Genomic DNA, 13,541 nt, shown 5'->3' on the forward strand with positions numbered 1-13,541 from the left:
AGAACTTCTTCTTCGTCTTCTTTGTAGCTTATTGGCGGTTGGCAAACCAGCTTAAAGGCGCATTACTGCCGCCAACTGGACTGGAGTGTGAGCAGAAGATTTGAAGCAGTAGACATTTCGAATAAAGTATCTTTAATAATAGATTTTAAGATTATTTTATTGCTCCTTCTTATTTATCAGGTTTGCTTTTATCATATGATCTAGTGAGAGCCCTCAGGTCTTTGGGTAGTGGACTTTTAAGTGTACCAAAAGCTTGAACAAAGACTCAGGGTGATAGCTGAAGTAAAGTCATGGCAGGATAATTATATATGCTCACTAGTGATCTAGGAAGAACATGTTGATGCTTGATAACACGATGTCCTTCTTTGTTTGTTTGATATTATTATTATTTTTCTTTATTTTATTTTACTTTTTGTAAGGTGCACTCTCTGTTACTCACTTTGCATAAATGCATTCATTTGCTTGTCTCTGTTTGTCTTACTGCTGTTTTTTAAATGTTAAAATGAATCAAATTTGGTTTAAAAAAGAAAAGACTCAGGGTGAGGCAGCTTTTTGTCATCACAGGTCATTCTTATAACAATTTCATTTATTTATTTATTTGTTTATCTATTCATTCATTTATTTATTTATTTATTTATTATCTAGTTCAAATTTTAGTGGCTTGTATTCTATTTTATTTATTTGTGTACTTATTTATTGTATTTATTAAGTATAGCATCTTATTTTCTATTAATGGCTTAATATTTTAGTGTTTTATTATCTTACAAATGTATTTTATTTTGGTGAGTTTAATTTCCTGTGTTGATTTTGAACATCTTATTTTACCTCTAGTGTTTCCTCATTAAGATATCATGAGAGCGTTTTCTCAGTTCATTCAGCAACTTATTTTTTATTTTCATTTATTTATTTATTTTTATTGTTATGATTATTATTACTATTTATGCATATATCATGTTCTTAATCTTACATATGGATTGTGGGTGATGGGTGGTCTTTTTATCTTTTTGTATTTTTGATTTAATCTATTGTTATTATTATTTTTACTATTTTTATGTACAGCACTTTGCGTTACAATATCATTGTATGAAAACCACTTTACAAATAAAGTCTGATTGATTATTTCTTTTTGCACAACCTTACTATACACTTGTCAGAACCCCCACAAGATCCTTTCTTCCTCTGTACTCATTCTTCTAATCTCCTCTGCCTCTGAATATCTAATCCCCTGGGAAACATTAACTCCCTCTGCCTTCATTTCTTCTTTTATTGCTGACTCTGCACCCTCTGTCAGCTCAGCTCTGCCCCTCCATAGTTAATGCTTGGCTGTTTCTCAGCATTTCTTATGCTATACTATGTCTTTCCTTGCCTCTGCAGGTTTCTGACAGGTGACCATAATTTGGTGACGGAAACATTTACATCTTCTTTATCCTATAATATGCAAGGTAGTACTGGTAAATTGGATTTGAACACTACTTGAAAGGTTTAGTGATCACTTTATAGTCTGTTTTGCTCTCATCTCATCCTTTACACTAGGTTTGAGCAGTTTCTGGGTTTTTATGTCCAGAGTTGTTGAAAGCCACTGCATTTCTATGATAATAACACAAAGACATGCATGGGAACTCTCACAGACTTGCACACAGAGTTATATTAGCATTTCCAAGTTAAGTGAAGAACAGAATACCTCACAGCAGTCTCACAGAGCATACTTTATAATTAACCACCAACAAGGTCACACTTAGGACATACGGTGCCTCTGGGGATGAGTATCAAGGGATCCAGAGAAGAGTCAAAGCTAAATGCTGACACCATCTGTTGGTGGAAAGTATAGCAGTTATAAAAACACACTCATTAATGACACACATACTCAGTCATTCAGTTTTTATAATCATATAATTCAGCTTTGATGAGAAAACTCATCCTTCACAAGGTGGAGCTTTAACAACACATTTTAACAATGGCTTTTTCTGTGAAGTGCTTCTTTATTTTATAATAATATTAATATTAATATTAATAATAATAATAATAATAATAATAATAGTAATAATAATAATAATAATAATAATAATAATAATAATAATAATAATAATAATAATAATGAATAAATAAAATAAACATTTAACAAACAGAGAGGTGTATAAATTCTAACAAAGCAAAAACAAAATACAATATAAAAGATTAAAAGAATAAATTAAACAAAATAAAGTGGTGAGACAGTACACCAATAATTCATTGTTAAATTGGCTTTTAAAAAATACATAAATATATAAATACATACAAATAAATAGATGAATAAATACATATAAATAAATATGTACACATACATAAATAAATAAATAAATAAATAAATAAATAAATAAATAAATAAATAAATAAATAAAAGCATTAGGAGTAGGACAATTAAAAAGGCGTAGAAGAAGAAAATGGAAATGGATAGATTAAGATTATTACAATAATAAGTGAAAAAAGAAATAATAAAACAATAAAACATTAAATAAAAAAATTAAAAACTATTAATTAGTTAGATTAAATTACAATAAATAAATAAGTAATGATAAAAAGCTGTTAAAAAGGCAAGTCACATAAAATTATACATTCAATATAATATGCTATTACCATTCAGAAATACAGATGTGTGATTTAGACTGTTGTATCTATTTGAAGCTAGTAGTTTATTCTTCATTGTGGATATGGTAGTGTAATGTATTGATGTTTTCACAGCCATATTAACCATCAGAAGGTCTGTGTCAGTGATCTGGTGGAAATGGCAGTAGTGGTTACTGCTGACCTCCTGATCAATAATTTAATCCCTCCTGCAGCGGCCATCAATAATAAATGAAAGGTGGAGACTTTGAGGAGGGACGTTTCAGGACAGTTGGAAAGGTGTGTGTTTATATTGGTCGGGGGAGCTGTCAATCATCCAAACCGCCTCCTCAGCCCCGCCCACCTGCCATTCATTTAACGCCAACGGCTCACGCGGCGTCAAGATGGCGGAGTTACAGCTGCACCCGGAAATGATCACACTTTCAAAATAAAATCAAGCTGGGTGTAAACATGACTGTTTGGGCATAAGAGGACTCAGAAAATAGAAGGGTTTAGAATAAGAATGAAGAGAACTTATCAGACAAATGTGGCTAGCTCATTTATTTAAAGGTGACATATCATGCAGCATCGACTTTTTAATGGTTCTCTACCTGAAATATGTGTCCCTGTCTACAAACCCCCCCGAAAATGAAAAGAATCCATTCTGCCCCTGTTCTGATTTCTCCACCTTTCTGTAAATGTGTGCTGAAACCAGCCGTTTCAGTTTTCAGTGTTTTTCATACGTCACAACGCCATCCGGTCTGTAACAGTAAGTCAGAGCTCGGAGCTTGTTCAGCCCATAGACTGTATAAAATACAACTCAACCCCTCCTCCGTTTTTCATTCCCTGCACACATGTGTGCTAACAAGGAGCTTAGGAGGGAGGCATGCTAGTTGTAGGCTGTCTTAATAAACACAAAGGTCGGTTTTACTCCCCACGTCTGCAGGTTTGAAGATCTATGGAAAAGTGCTAGCGCTAGTTAGCATAGCCACATAGCTACATGTTCGTCGCTGTGTACCAAGACACACGTCAACATACTGACAAATAAAACAACAAGAAACACTAAATCTGTGACCAATGGTTCAGAAAGGTCCTGCTGCAGGCGCCTCTCCATCAGGATCAGATTCTGGATCAGATTCAGAGGGTTGAAGTAACGCGGGTCTCTGAGCAGCCGTGTATATTCAGCCAACATGCAAACATTAGATCAACGTGCTGGACAGCCGAGGCCACATCCACTTCCTGAGGGGGCGTGGTCAGAGAGCTCATTCTCATTTAAAGGCACAGACATAGAAAACAGCCTGTTCTGAGCAGGGCTGAAAAAGAGGGGTTTACAGGCAGACCAAAATCTGATTTCAAAGTGTTTTTCTGAGTATAAACTTTAAATACATGTTTTGGGGACTTCTTAGACCAATATATTTTGATGAAAAAGAGCAGAATATGTCACCTTTAATATTAAGCTAGTAGCTCGAGGCAGTATTAGCCGCTGCTAGCATAACGCAGCCAAAGAACAGATGCATTGAGAATAATGTAGAATAATGTGGACACCAGATATTCACTTGAAGATGAATGCGTGAACACAACAAGAAAACACCTTGAGTCCGTAGGTTATTTTTCCATCCGTGTTGACTAACGATCAAACATCTGTGTATTCTGTCAAACCCGGAAGCTTGCAGCGTAACTTCAAAGCAACATTAGCATTTAAAACCACAGGTTGAAAACATATAATGATTTTTTTATTCCTAAAATTGTTTAACTCTTCAGTTATCTGAGCTACCCGACTAGTCTCGTATCTAATGGTTTTATTTTGAAATCCACCACCGGATGTTGTCATACTCAGCCTGTCTGGCTTCACAGCTGTGAAGTGTTTCTGCGGGTGCTGGACGAGCTGGATATCAGCCGGATAGAAATCTATAAAGGTGGGTTATTCTCTTTATTTCTCCCCTTAAAGAAATGCACAGTGTGTCATCATGTGTTGTTTCATCTGTTGTTGTCTTTCTGAGCCTTTTTGTGTAATTATCAAGAAAAGGGATTTTAAATATAGAGCCTGGAGATAAGATGCTTGCATTAGAACAGCTGTTGTCATTGTGAAAACCGTCATACACGCTCAAAATGTGTGTTTGCTCGTGTTTTCTGAGTGGATCGATGTGAAATCTGATTCTGGTTTGGTGGATCTGTGGTTTTGTCTCTGGGCCTGTCCTGCAGGAAAGGCGTTTTCACACCGTCCGATGATTTGAATCAGGAAAATATATCTCCATGTGCCTGAGGCAGAAGCTATAGGATGAAATTCACATAGTGGCATCTATAAGAAGCTTTGAGAGTGTAATTATACATTACTTTACACACATATATTCACACAATCAGATGTTAGTTATCATGATATTTAAATTTTATTGTCATGGAAAAACCCATTTGCACCATGAGCAACACTGACTCACCATTATTCCTAATATTTGGATAATACAATTAATTTTATTGACACCTAATACATGATGTTTGGCCAAATGGAGAGTTCCTGTAACATGTCATATTTAACCATTCAGGTATATTGCCTCACATTGATTGGTGTGCAGGTGTGCTCCCTATACTGCAACAGCACATCCCAGAAAACAGGAGAAATGTATGGAGACCAGAAAACAGGCTGCAAACTGACTCAACTAAAACCCTATCATGCCTGTATTTGCATTGCCCATTGTATATAGTTGTACTTTAAATATACAGAAATAACACATAAGTGTAGCTACAGCAGGTTTTATAAATGGATACTTCACAGCTTTATACAGCATTTGAAACTGCTATAAGAGATATAATATTAATGTTTTTAAGGCTACAAAAAGATCCACATGTAGATGATGCCTCTGGGACTTTAACAGCAGATATCACAAAGTTTTGTAATGCAGAGTCTAAATGTGAGCCTGCAGGCTGCATCTGCACTTCCTCTGCTGACAGTCATGTCACCTGAACACTGACGCATCTCCTGTTTCTTCTGGGAATGCTCCCATCCATGTTTCCTGTGACAAACACTGTCCCAGCGTCATAAGTTGGGTCGATATCTTTAATTACATGTCACATATTAGTCGGTTTAATTTGAGTTAGGAGTCTCTGAGGGATTGTTACGTGATCACAGGAGCAGAAAGTGAGTTTGTGTTCATATTTGAGGTTTGTTGTTGGAACTGACTCCTTGTCTTTTTCCATATTTTTCCAGAATATGTTTAACAAGCTTTACATTTTGAAGAGAAGGCTTTGGAGAATTTAAAGAGTAGACATCTTGAAAGAGAAACACAAAACAAAGTGTTACATAAAAGGCAAATATTGTAGTATGAATGGATTCACAGTCACCGTGGAGCTGTTTTTAATCTGGAACGTCCTGGATTCACCTGCCCACTTAAGCACTAACAAACATCCCTGACATCCTCTCTGCTCCCCTCTCTGCTTTCTGTTTGCTCTGGAGGAGAGAAAAAAAAAGAAAAGGAAGAAAGAAGGGAAGCTATTTTTAGAGCCCCCTCCTCTCCTCTCATCTGCATCCCCACGCTTCCTCGAAAAAGAGGCACGTGATTGGAGGAGAAGGGGGAAAACGCCGTCTCAGGCAACCTGGCAGCAGCAGCACACAACAGCTCTGCTGCTCCACGGAGGAGAGGTGTCTCCAGTCTTAGTGCATTTTAATGTTTCACACATGTTTGTGGTGTGATGAAGGGATGGATGAGAAGTCAGGTGGAGTGCTGGGAGTGTTAAAACCTTAAAACCTTGATTGATTCGTGGTGAATTGTGCGTGTATGTCATGTGTTAGTGTCCCACTTTTGCACGCTGGAGAGAAAACTAGTTTTTGACGCTGAATATTTTTAGCATTCTGGCATCAGAAATACTCATACCTCATATTTATTGGTGCTGAAGAGACACAGAGAGATAGAGAGCAGCACACAGCTGAGTAAAGATGCAAACAGCAGCAGTTTGCAGAAGAGGTCAGAGGTCAAACGTTTGCTGACGACACTTGAAACAACATCAACCCCCCCGACAGCCCCGACAAATTAAATGGATTTGAATTTCACAGGCCTCCTGGTGGATGTAGACTGAAAAGGGTAGTGGATGAATTTAATATTCCTCAGAGTCCTGCTGGTGTCTGTAATCAAGTTCTAATTTAGCTTCCTACTTCTGGTCCTGTTTGTGATTCAGAGTGTGAAAATATTCACATTTTAAGATCTGTGAAATCCTTTCTCGCCCTCTAAGTCTCTTCACAGATGAAAGTCTTATTTCTGAAGCTGAATTTGCACGAGGATTTTCAGCCTGTTTGCAACGATAAGAAAGCATTTGAATCATTGGGTTTAGTAAAAGCTGGAACACCTTTCCTTAAAGATACTCAGTTAGAACTTCCTTCCTGTATTGGATATTTATGTGAGAGTGTGAAAGTGTGAAAGTATTGGCACCAAAGTGAACTTAACAGTCTGTAACACATTTTTGGAAGCCTTGTTTTCTATATTCTTCACTTCCTGCCTCCAACGCTTCTGTTCCCATAATGAGGGCGATGTGATGAATCTGCTTACTGCAGCACATGTGTGGATCTGTGCGTGTTCAATCAGGTCGACCTTTGATCATTAAGGCAGCGACACTCGATAATGCTCAAGCGATTTAAATTAGAGAGTGGGATTAATGCCCAGATTAGGGAGTATTGATGTTGTTTTTTTGTGAAGCGTTTTTGCATCGCTGAGTAAAGGGATGCTTATAATGCAGAGTAAGGATGCTACTGCTGATGTTACATTGATTGTCCATCCTCTTTTTGATGCTGACGTTTTAACCTTGTAACCTGAACATTTGTAAGTTTCAGGTGGAGATTCATTTTGAACACTGGCTCTTATGGTACTTAAACCCCCGTATTTCCAGGGTCCTCTCTTGGCATCATTGTAAGAAATAAGCTAGCTTTGCAGCTTTAAATGCAAATAATAAACTGACATGGGAATTTTAACTACATTTAAATGGTAAAAATTGGTTGAGCCATCGGGAAGATACAATTTCATCAAGTCAAGAAAGCTGTCTCCAACAAATTAGAGAACCTACATTTTAAAGTCACATCAGGAAGCTGTGGGTTATTTCTTGCATGGCTGCTAGTGCTTCTGTTGCTGCTTGTGGCTAGGGTTGCCAACTTTCTCACTACTAACAAAGGGACAGGTGCACGGTGCCATGGTGATGGCATGGTTACTGTATCATTATGTAACCTCATATGAATAAACCTCAAAGAAACCACAGTTTGGATGTTTACATCAAAAAACAGGCAAAATAAAAATTAAATGCAAAAGAGGAGTATGACTCACCACATGTACTTTTTCCAAGGATCCTTTTTGCTGCTCTTGACCGACTCAAGTGGTCTTTTGTCCTTTTGCACAGCCAGAGTTTTTGCAGGACTTGGTGCATTTGCGCTGTATACAACTGATGCGTGTGAGGTGGCCTGTGATTGGATGACAGGCGGTGTGATTGGCACATGATCTGCCACTGCCGTTTTATCTGATGTAGGATCTGTAGAGTGCAGTCTGCTGTATTTACAAGAGTTAACAGTCAATATACGGGACAATTGAGATCCTGTATGAAACAAACTAATTTAGCCCAATATGATTGATTGATTGATTCTTTTAATGACCACACAGCCAGGCTGGTGGAATTTGTTTTCAGTACAGCTGCAGGTTCCAACATTACATTTAACAGTAGACAATAGAAACATAATTGTACATGTAGACGTAACATTACAAAAATATATACTGGATGTCCCGGCTAATACAGGACAGTTGGCAACCCTACTTGTGCCTGTGTTGCTGCTAGCACTACTGTTGCTGCCAACGCTTCTGTAGCTGCTAGTGCTTCTGTAGCTGCTAATGCTAGCCTTGCTGCTAGTGCTACTATAGCTGCTAGTGCTGGCCTTGCTGCTAGTGCTTCTGTAGCTGCTAATGCTAGCCTTGCTGCTAGTGCTACTGTAGCTGCTAATGCTAGCCTTGCTGCTAGTGCTACTGTAGCTGCTAGTGCTAGCCTTGCTGCCAGTGCTACTGTTGCTGCTATCAGCGGTGGCTGTATTATCTTGAGATTGTTACCTATAGAATATGTTTTTATTGTTGTATTTCAGCACAGCCATACACAACAAACATTTCACCTGGAGTTGATTCCATCTCCAGTGAAGCACTTCCATACGTGTATATGCCTAGCCTGTTTAGCTGGAGCCTTTAGCCTAGCATCAGTGCCAAGGTTAGCCCCCTCAACTCGTTCATTAGTGGGTCATTTGTTCTTTTAATATAAGTAAATGTTTAAAAAGTGCAGTGTGTAGTATTAAGTTTAATCACCTGAACATAACAATAGTTTTGTTTTTGTTCACTTAAAATTAGCCTCTTGTATCACATAGGAGTGGGTCCGCTTCTACAGAGGCAGCCATCTTGCACCGCCATGTTTCTACGGTAGCACAGAGAGGACAAACTAGCAACATATGCTTTTTTGTGTTTGCTGAGTGGCTGCTGAAAAAGCCCTGGTTGGAAGATGAAGAAGAAGAAGAAGAAGAGAGTGGTTGTTGTGCGCAGAATAATTTGTATTGATTGCAAAACTTTTTGACAAATGGAGGATCACACATGTCATATGTCACAGGAGCTTCTTGACCTCGTCACTTCTGGAGCTTCACCAGCAGGAGGGCTGAGAGAGGAAGTATTTTAACATAAGATCTGACCTCTAGATATCACTAAATATTCCCATTTCTACACACTGTACCTTTAAGTAAAGTAAAAGTACCACAGAGTTGCACTTAGAGTTGGTTTGTCCATTTATCTAACTAACTTAAATCACCAGAGTAAAAGTGGATTCTTAGTGAAACTCCAGTTTGCTTCCTGCTCTCCGAGTGTGAACACTGTCTCCGTCAGGTGTCTCAGCGGTTGTCTCTGTAACCGTCTTCAAGCAGGGAGGTGTCGGATGATCTGGGATCAGCTGTGGATTAGTCGACAGTCTGTAGAAAGCCAGTTACTCCTGATGAAATGAGCCTGACTAACAGGCCGCAGCAGCACTTAGCTGTGGATCAATCAGGCTCCTGTAGGACGTCAATCTCCTTTAGGTGACGGCTTTAGAGGAGTGTTGATGGAGTCATTGTCCAGAACAGAAACTCACATCTCTTGGTCGTGATTGGATTAGGATTAAAAACACGAGCAGCTTCGTGTTGCTTACAAAGAGCATTGTAAGGTAGCAGAACTCCCTTTGTTTTTCTATGCTGTTCTATTTCTATAATTTTATTCAGATTTTTCTTGTGACCTCAGACATTTCAGTGACCCATCTTAATTTATAGAACTATGAATGTTATCTAACAAATCTCAGCGATGGGGATTTATCAGTTTTCCCTGCAGACAGAATCCCAAATATTTAACCCTGATGAAAACGCAGCCCTCCTCCTGCGTGACAGAGAAGCCGATCTCCTCAGCAGCCACTGTCAGGTCAATTCTGTCGTCTTTGTCACGTCCGTCCTGACATTCAGTCTCGTCTCAGTGTCCCCTTTCTGTTACTCAAACCACAGGAGAGGACTTTCATGTCAAGGCCAATGAGAGGGGACCTTTAATGTGGCGGCCAGTGAGATTGGAGGAGATGAAATGTTATCTGTCACTTCAGTTCTCTTCAGTCTCTTCCTTCAGCTGTAAACCATCGTTATTAGATTTCAGAGGTGAAATCTAAAAAATGAAAATGCAAACGTTGACATGAAAACAAAATCTTTATCAAAACTCAGACGAGGTCACAAGCCTGGAGAAAACTGTAGCATCATGAATTACTTTGTTGGACAAATAAGGATTTGGGAGTGATCAGATTTTTGTCTGATGTTAAGTTTATATGACCAATGACAGTAGGGATGATACTTTGTTTTCCTGGGCAAGCATGCTCATGATTTTGGATATTTGGCAACAAAAAGGAAAAATGTTAAAGATGACAAAGGAAATAGAGCAACATGTGAGAATTCCAGTTGTAGAGTTGAAGCATAATACCAATACAGGAATATATTGTCATCCTGATTCTGTCACCTTAAGAGGAAACTTAAAGAAGAGGACTCAAATTGCTGACTAAAATAAAACAGCTCACAAGGAACGACTCATCAATGAACCAACAAATAAGGGGAGGAACACAGAGACTAAATACTAACACGGGACTTCCACCAGATCCGTGTCCGGTCTGTCTTCGATCCACTGCGGTCCGGCTCTGTTCTCTCTCATCCGTTAACACCCACCGGTTGTGTTTTCGGAACGCCGCACAGAGCAGGACCGCCGGGAATCACTGAATCCAGGATTCTCCTCCTCCTCCTCTCCTCATCCATGTTGTCTTTCTGGTCCTCTGAAAACCTCTGACCTGTTGACTCCAGGCCTGGCTCCACTCATCATGACTTTGGTTTGTTGTTGTAGTTAAGTGAAATACGATCTGGTGATAACACAGAGTGTTTTATTCTGAAAATTAACCGGATGTTTTCATTTTGTTTTGGTGAAACCTGACTTCCTGTCCCGCTCCATCTGCTCTGTTGAGATTGATGCGTCGTGCTCCGGCATCCGGCAAACATAGAAGTCTTGTGAATCTGATCCGGAGGACTCTGACATGCCGGATCAGAGACGCGCAGCCGGGAACACAACGGAGTGGATCCAGTGGAAGTTAACACATTGACTAGAATAGAAACCTATCAGATCCGGTGACGGATCGGAGATGGACCGGACTCGGATCTGGTGGAATTTGGCCGTAATGGGCAATAAGACACAGGTGGAACTTATGAGGGTGCAATCAAACTGAAGGGAAACACTAGGGCAGGAAGTAAAACTGAACCAGACACACAGGGGGGCAAGAACTGAACTAGAAATACAGTACACAATACACACAACACAAGACATGGATCACTAATACCAGGAGGAAGACATAAGAGCAGACATGGATCTGGTGGGAATTTGGTCATCGGGTTGCTCTGTTGTTGAATAATAAAGTCAACACGAAAGTTCAACAACCGCAGTTCCTCGAATGGTCACTTGAGGCGGGCTACAAAAGCAGAGGAACCCCCCGCGGATCCCATGCTGCCTGCACAGCAGAATGAAACCTGTTCACAGCCTTATTTATTCATTCCTACACACTCTACAGGGAGTGAACTTCTTGTTATCTATCTGTTAAGATAATATTAAGGTTATAGTTTGCATAATAAGGGGCGTGGCCGTGTTGACCGGCTGGTGGATGCATTGTAGCTGCTAGCTTGGAGGCTAAACTCCAGCCTCAACTCGACCACTCTGCGGTCAGCATTTCCACCATCGTTTGGTTTAAAGCATCTCTCCTGATCCCACAGCTTCCCTCTGAATCAAAGGTTGTAACAAAACGTATGCTCAGGTCGCTCTCAAAGCCCGCCCGACTTCCTGTTTTGTTCAAACATGGTTTAACATAAATGCCGAGTGAAAGCAGCAACAGTGTCCTGCAGCCTGAGAGACATTAGCATAATGAGAATTTGTTAATTACTTTGAGATTAAGCACACCGGCCTCAGTCTGTGAGCTTCTGGATCAAATGAGCGTTTAGTGAAGGTTAAGCCAACTCTCTTTTCTCCGAGCTAATCTCAGAGACGCAGAGGAAGGGCTGCGGTAATCTCAGCTCCCCGACACACACCGCAGACGCTCAGCAGCCTCTCGTAGAGACAACGACGGTGTGTGTGTGTGTTTGACAAGATGCAGACGTTCAAGTGTAGCTGGTCATTTTAACTTCCTCTAATCACTTCTATTAATTACCTTAGCATGCTAACGTTTTGTTCTTAGGTTCACCAGGACTCTGACTTTCTTTCCATAACTCTGAGAAAAGTGAAATGTTTGTTGAAGGAGAAAATGGAAAGACAGAGATCATTAAAAAGTTTAGAGGAAGAGTAGAGTCCGAACACTTCTAGTGCTCGGCTTGAATTTCTATTTCTGAGTTTAAAATCCGTCTAATACGCTGTAACAGAAACATCGCTGACTCAACTGAATGAAAAACTTGTCGATAAAAAAGCACGTGGGCTGAAATATGTGCAGAGCTGAATCAACACTTTAGTGCAACAGAAGCTGGAGGAGATACATCTTTAATAAGGCTGGCCGAAGACGAAATACAACACCAAACCCCGGGTGTGATCAAGTGTGAGAACACTTCAGGAAGTTTGCTTTAGATTAAGATTGTTTCACTACATGCTTAAAAAACTAAGAGTTGTCCAGTGATCACCTCCTCATGAAGAACAAGTCTGTGTCAGGCTAAGGCTTTAAAACAAAGACCTTAAGTCTAGATTGTTGTTGATATATGTGTGTTTAAAATCTTCCCATGTTGCATCATTTTAATCCTCTTTCTCATGTAAGTATAAAAGATCTATCTGAAGACTCTTTCCAAACAGAGCAGGTCTAGACCGTACTCTATGTTCTATTATTAACAAAGACCCAACATCAAGACCGGATCAGATCCAGTCCCATCTTACAGACAGGACTCAGTCTGATCTCATCTTAATCCACCATGAGCAGAGCACTTTGCAGCATTTAGCAAGTTACAGTGGCAAGGACAAACTTCCTTTAACAGGCAGAAACCTCCAGCAGGACCAGACTCATGTTAGACACACATCTGCTGAGACCTACCGTGTTGGAGAGAGGGATAGAGGGAGATGAAGAGAGAGAGAGAGATGATAGTGGGGAGACGGATAGTAGTAGTTGTAGCAGCTGGAGTCTGGCACGTCCACAGCAGCAGAGATCCAGAGGAACCTACGAGACAAGGGAGCTCAGGGACTCCAGAAAGGTCTAAGAAAAGAGAAAAGAGAGGGAGAACAGAAGAAAGAAAAAGAGGAGAATAAATGGTGAAGGGATGACAGAAAGAAAGGACGGGATGAGAAAAAGAGACATAAAGGATGAAGGAACAAAGAACAAAGAGAGAAAGAGAAAGAAAGTAAAAAAGAAGAAAAGAAGTGAAGGAAGGAAGGAAAGAAAGAAGGAAAGAAAGGAAAAAG

At 39.6% G+C, this 13,541-nt stretch overlaps 1 protein-coding gene across 1 annotated transcript in view; it reads left to right on the plus strand.

The window, feature by feature from the left end:
* Positions 1–4,388: 4,388 nt before the first annotated feature.
* The window catches only part of rab3ab (RAB3A, member RAS oncogene family, b), a 31,391-nt gene continuing 22,238 nt past the window's right edge, over positions 4,389–13,541 (plus strand). Inside the window, exon 1 of the mRNA XM_034675209.1 lies at positions 4,389–4,496. The gene's annotated coding sequence lies outside the window, so the exon portion shown is untranslated. The remainder of the gene's footprint in view (positions 4,497–13,541) is intronic.

This window comes from Notolabrus celidotus, chromosome 2 (genome assembly GCF_009762535.1).
Source record: "Notolabrus celidotus isolate fNotCel1 chromosome 2, fNotCel1.pri, whole genome shotgun sequence".
In the NCBI taxonomy this organism is placed as follows: domain Eukaryota; kingdom Metazoa; phylum Chordata; class Actinopteri; order Labriformes; family Labridae; genus Notolabrus; species Notolabrus celidotus.